The sequence below is a fragment of the Crocodylus porosus genome, unplaced genomic scaffold (genome assembly GCF_001723895.1).
Source record: "Crocodylus porosus isolate Cpor-Errol unplaced genomic scaffold, CroPor_comp1, whole genome shotgun sequence".
NCBI classification, from domain to species: Eukaryota; Metazoa; Chordata; order Crocodylia; family Crocodylidae; genus Crocodylus; species Crocodylus porosus.
The window spans coordinates 45,741,581-45,747,580 of NW_017728950.1; positions in this window are offsets into that span (position 1 = coordinate 45,741,581).

The following is a 6,000-nucleotide window of genomic DNA, read 5'->3' on the forward strand; positions in this document are numbered from 1 at the left end:
AATATTCAAGAAATTTAGCACATGTTAAGTGCCCTCTTGGCATTGCAATGACATTGTCTTTTTGGCAAGGGGTATCTCCTAATACATACTAACTACTAGGCTAGTACATTCCAGTAATTTGCAAGTGCTGCAAATGAACAAATGACACCACCCAAATATGTGCAAACTTTAATATATCACAGTATTCCAATGATGTGCAACTGTTGCAAGTAAATGTGTGACAAAGCCCTTGGACATGGCACAAGGAGTCGTCAATGACCAGCCATGGAAACAGGAGGAGGTACCTGGATGAAGATGACCAGGCTTTCACAATAAAATGAAATGGTTAAACAGCCTAATGGCTCAAATATTTCTCAATTATTTTTACTTGATTTTGGGAATATTGTTGAAGAAACAAATTTTGCCCTGTGCTGAGTGTGTGGTCAGTCAAGGAAGGGTGTGGCTTACATAGAGGGTGATGGGTTGGAGGAGGCTGTGGCTCCTCTCCCTTTGTATCACTCTCATTTGGGAGGAAGTTGAGGAGATGAGACGATAATACCCACAGCATTGTTTCTGTCTGACCTATAGTGAATGCGAGCCATACAAAAAGTTTTATTTCTTTTTGGTTATCAGTGGGTGCTGTTTCCTGGCAGTAGCACAAGCCAGTCTTTGTTATGCTTGCAGTTATATATGTTCAGTGTAGACTTTAGCTTGGGTGCAACCCTTTTTGACACTTTTCTAGCATCATCTTAAAAAAATACGGCTGGTTTTAATTGCCAAATATACAACTTTTTTTTTTAAACTTTCCAGAATTGTATTATTCTTGGTTGCTTAATGTCTTGTCTGTCACAGTCCTGGATAGTGGAGGGAAAATGTGTTTATTGACCTAACTTGGGAAGCCATCTGGAAGAGAGAGTTTGTAAGTAACTCATGACTCCCAGATAATAGCAGGATACATTGAGTACAAGTTGGAGTTGGGGAATGAGAATTAGATGGTCTGGATGATTCCTACTGCCAATACACCACCTAGTTACCAAGGATGCATCAAGTATTCAGGCAGCATACACTACCTTCCCCCTGATAATCTTAAATTAGTTTATAAAAACAACCAAATATAGCTTGCATCTTAGCAGCATTTTGAGCTAATACTATCTCCATTTTGCAGATGCAGAAGCAGTTGCACAGAAAATACACTACCCATGACAAATTCTTAGAGGAAGCCTGTGTTGGAGCAAAGAACAGAATTCCTAATTCCTGATTCCTAATCTTATGATTTAGCTATAATACCAGGCTTCTTTAGTGTGTAACTTCAATTTAATTTGCACAGTCTCTTTGTTTCCCTTTTTCCATGTTCTGTTTAGTTCTTGTATCGTGACCATCAGCAGGGCATGGCATTAAGGGATTTTGCTATAAATCCCAAGGGATTCTTGTCAACCCAAGTGTAAATGGATAGTTGGTCAGTCATGCTGGAAGGTCAAAGGTGACTAGATGTGATCTTAGCTACCTTTCCCCCTTACGTGCTACTGACTGTAAACTGGCCTACCTTAACTCTGCTAGCCCAGTGGACCACTTGGTGCTGGAGGCCACTTGAGTTTTCATTGACTATCCCTCACTGCGGTGTTGTCTGAGCATCAAATTTTTCTTGTCCCAATATTCTCATCTTGCTTGTGCTGTTTTTCTTAAATTACACGTTTCAATTATGTACTATTTGCGCTACTGACCCTAAAATGAGAACTTAGTAAAATCCACAAAAATAAACCTTTCCTCAAATTATACATTACTTCCTTTTTTTCCTGAATAAGACCAAACTAAAATAAGTGCCAAGTTTATTAGTTTTTATTTTATTTTATTCCCATTCTTTTCTTTCCATAGCTGCGTGCTCTGGCCAACATTGAAATGAGAATTGTAGGAGCTTATATGGTGTAGGAGAGGGGTATTGTTGAACTGCTGCTCCATTACTTAAGAGGGTACAGCTTATTCAAAATAAGCCTGTGACTGAAAATAGGTGTGCTATGAGAGCATCAGCTTATCTTCGTCACATTAAGGAAACAGCTATATTTTTTCCCTCCTAAGCCTTTTTTCCTTCTAGGAGGCAGGGACTTGGCAGCTACTCAGCATCACTCATTAATGTAGGATTGGGTTCTCTGACTTGATGTCCTGTTTATCACTGTTTATCTTGTGCAAGACGCTGGGTGGGTGCTATACAAAGTCACGCTGTTAGCAGGATGGAAATCTAATTGCACTCTGGGTGTTTTGTTTATAGTTATCCTAAATGTCTATTCTTCAGGAAAGTATTTAAAAGGTATGCTTCTTATTTAAATGCCTATGTCTGCATTTTGTTTCCTTGGAATACCCTGATCGTACAGCATAATTTGGGTTTTAGAAAATACGCATCAATTTTCCACGCATTTTGCACGTCTCATGAGTTTTAATCATCCATCAGGTTTTGGTTTTGTGTTTTTGTTATCCTTCCATATTGTAGTAGCATGTGCTAATATTAGAAATGTACTGTTTTATGTGCTGCTTAAGGTGGGAACCACATTAAGACTAACAGTTGCTGTGCACTCTGCTTGACTTTACTCTGATGGCGATAGGGCAAGTGTCATTTGGTTCCTAAGAGGTCCAAGAATAAAAAAAGATGTCTGAAATTAATAAGAAAAATCTCTAGCAAAATCTGGCTGAAGATCATAAGCTAGTTTCATAGCCTGACTTAATTGAAGTACTTCCTTTAGCAAGAAAGGAGGGAGGCCCTAACTTGGAAGTTTCTTGTTAATTGGAACACCAGTCTAGACATCTGAGCCCTAAAATAGCTTCTTTTTCTCATTACTTCACCAAGAAGTCCTGCTGCTTTAGACTCCATTCATACCTAAATAGTAGATGGATTTTCCAGAGAAAATCTATGTAGCTGTATCTGACAAAGGAAGAGTAGTGCAAAGATGATTTATTCAATAATAGGCTCATTTAGTGTGGGTGTGTAGGGGAAGGAGGCTCTACAAAAAAAGATCCCTAATATAGCAGCAAAATAGTGCAAAGCAGGTAGTGTAGACAGAGCTTTGCTGCCTTAATTGACATCGTGAAAGTCCAGGTTTGAAAAGAAACCTGAAATACTGGATTCCTAATATTTCTTTCTGCACCAAAATGATGGGGACGATGAAACCATAACCCTCCTGTCTTAAATGGCTCCTTAGCTATTGATGCTTAGTTACTGAAGTTTTTCATGACAAAGTGCTATACAGTTTTAACACCCTCTGTGCTCTAATTTGTGACATTGCTGATGGCTACTGGAATACTGGTAGTAGGTATTTTTATGTAGACTACTATAGCCATGGCTTTGCCACCTCCAATGATTTGTGTGCACAGCTTGGATGCAAGAATAATGCTCTAGAAAGTGAGTAGGATTTCAGCAAGGGCTAAGGTGATAAATGTCTTTGGTTTTCCTGTTTTCTATCAGCTTATGAAGTGGAATCTAAATTCATTCAATATTGAGTGAATGTATATGGGGTTTTGGGGGGTGAGGTGGGGTTGGGTTGTTTTTTAAAACAACTTTCTTAGGAACTCAGGAGTCTAAAGGTCAGGGACTCAGTTTTCTTGACAACTGGAACCATTCATTTACTCTATTTTGTGAAAAAACCTAGCCCTTTAGAAAAAAATATTTTAAATAAAGGCACTGTTGCTAAACCAGTGTCATTATTCACCCCTTCTATTGAAAACCAGCCATTTTTCAACAGATGGGGTGGAGAAAGGATATATTTCTTCAAAAAGACCCCTTATATACTGTGGCAAACCATTTGTTGGTGGCTCAGTGTGATGGTGGGGTTTTTTCCCCTGCTTCATCCAAGGTGAAGGAGCTCTCTGATTCCAATAAGAAAAAAGCAGAAGAGGTTTATTTTTTATTCATGAGTATCATATCCTAGTCCTGGGATCTCCAGTCTAAATGTTCCCTGCCTGGGTGGTTATGTAAGTGGAGACTGCTGAAGCAGATTCAAAACCTAATTGGTGAAGTTGGCTCCTAACTTTACTAGTCAGTGTAAAAAAATCTTCAGTACTATTAGGAGTGTACTTGGTAGCTGTGTTGTTCAGAGACGAGAGGACGTACAGAAAACTCTTGGTTCCAAAATTATAACTTTTAGTAGACCAACTGGGAAATCGCAGAAGAATTGTCCTTTTCAGAAAGCTTTCGGGATCAAAGTCCCTTTATCAGGCTCTTGTACTATCTATACTTTTCCCAGAACCTGATAAAGGGACTTTGATCCTGAAAGCTTGCAGAAAAGGACAATTTTCCTGCGATTTCCCAGTTGGTTCCAAAAGGATACCTTTTATTAGACCAAGAGTTCTAGTTTTTTGTATGTCTTCAGTACTATTAGAAATTGTTTCTCAAAAAGATGCTTCATTGTAGTTTCCTACAAGGGAGGGATCAGCAAATGTATCTGTGGAGCTGTATAAATCAATAGGTAAAATGTTGTTTGTAAAACCTCTGCAGTATCTACTGTTACCATTAATGTAGCTGTTCACTTTTTATATACCTTTAATATAATGCTAGCATGAGGGAAAGCCACAAAGAATTAATTTCCAAAAAACCCAAAAATGGAGTAGAAGGATTGAAGGTGAGAAGTGACAACAACCAAAGTCAGAGATCTGTTTCCTTGTCTGTCTGCCAGCAACTGATTGCAGCAGAAACTGAAATATTTGGACAGGTGTACCCTTTATAAAGAAGGCTAAAATGTCCTTTTATGTTCAGTAACATGATGCTCAGCCACATATCTGGATAATGTAAATACTCTTGTCTAGTGCTACTGGGTATATCACTTAGATGTATGAAGAAAGCTGGTTAGGCCTGCAAATCACATGACAACTTCAATATATGCCGCTAATTCAGCCCTTGGTAGGTAGTGTTAGTGACCTTATACCCAGGAGGATTTTGAACTGATTTAACAAACTGATTTGCAAACAACTGTGTGTACTTTGACCCATGGTGTATAGTGAGGTAAAAGTATTTCTGGGGTGAAATGCAGCAGCTACAGACAGAGCATAGCTACACCATCCGCTATGTTTAATACATGCAGAGACAAAAAATATTATGCATTAATATGCAGCTCACTGAAGGGGAAGACTCACTCTAACCTAACAACCTCAATTCTGCTATTTTTACAGTACTTCTGGTTCCTCAGACTGAGTAACTGTACATTAAGAGGAACTACTTCTAGGTGGCCTCATCTTTTACGTCATAACGGTCAGGTTTGCATGGAAGTGGAAGTGTGCCTTGCTTTAACTGGGTCATTTGTAAAATAATGCAAACAGGCGCTTGCTTCATTTTTTGTGGGAACTAACGTCAGTAATTTTTTTTTTCTTTTATCTTCAGTGTCTGAGTAAGTTAAAAATGTCTGAAATCACTGTAACATAAATGTGAATGGTAGGTAGAGTAACTGGTCAAGTGGTGGGCACTCTTAGCATTTGACACTAGGCTGGAGATGAGACTGAGAAACTGTTCATATATCAAAAGGGAATTTACCAGTGAAAAACCCAAAAACCAGGAGGAGGCAGAAGTTGCAAAGTCTGTACTTTTACTCCCATGCCTGTACCTCATGGTTCCTAATTTTAATTTTTTATTTAACATTAAATTAGTACTTTACCCTTTATGATTGTAAAGATAACTTTCAGAAGTGAACAGCTGGTAAACCAATGCCATGAGGTCTACAGGCAAGCTTGAAGCATGACTCTGTGCGGTGTGGTGTTGCAAGTAAGACAATAACAGTGAGATACGTTAACAGTATTGACTATTTTACTACTGCTCATGAGAGAAAAGATCATGTTGGTAGATGACATGTATGAACCACTGAAGCCTTTCTTTTTGGAATCCCGAGCAAGTGTAGCATGGGAGAGTTATCATCGTTCTTTTTTTCCCCTCTCTGACCTTGAACACTAGCTCATACAGAACGTTACTACTTTCACTCCTGTTGTAGAATTCTGAATTCCCAAGAACGCAGAGATAATGTTCAGCTTACACGTATTTATTTTGCCATG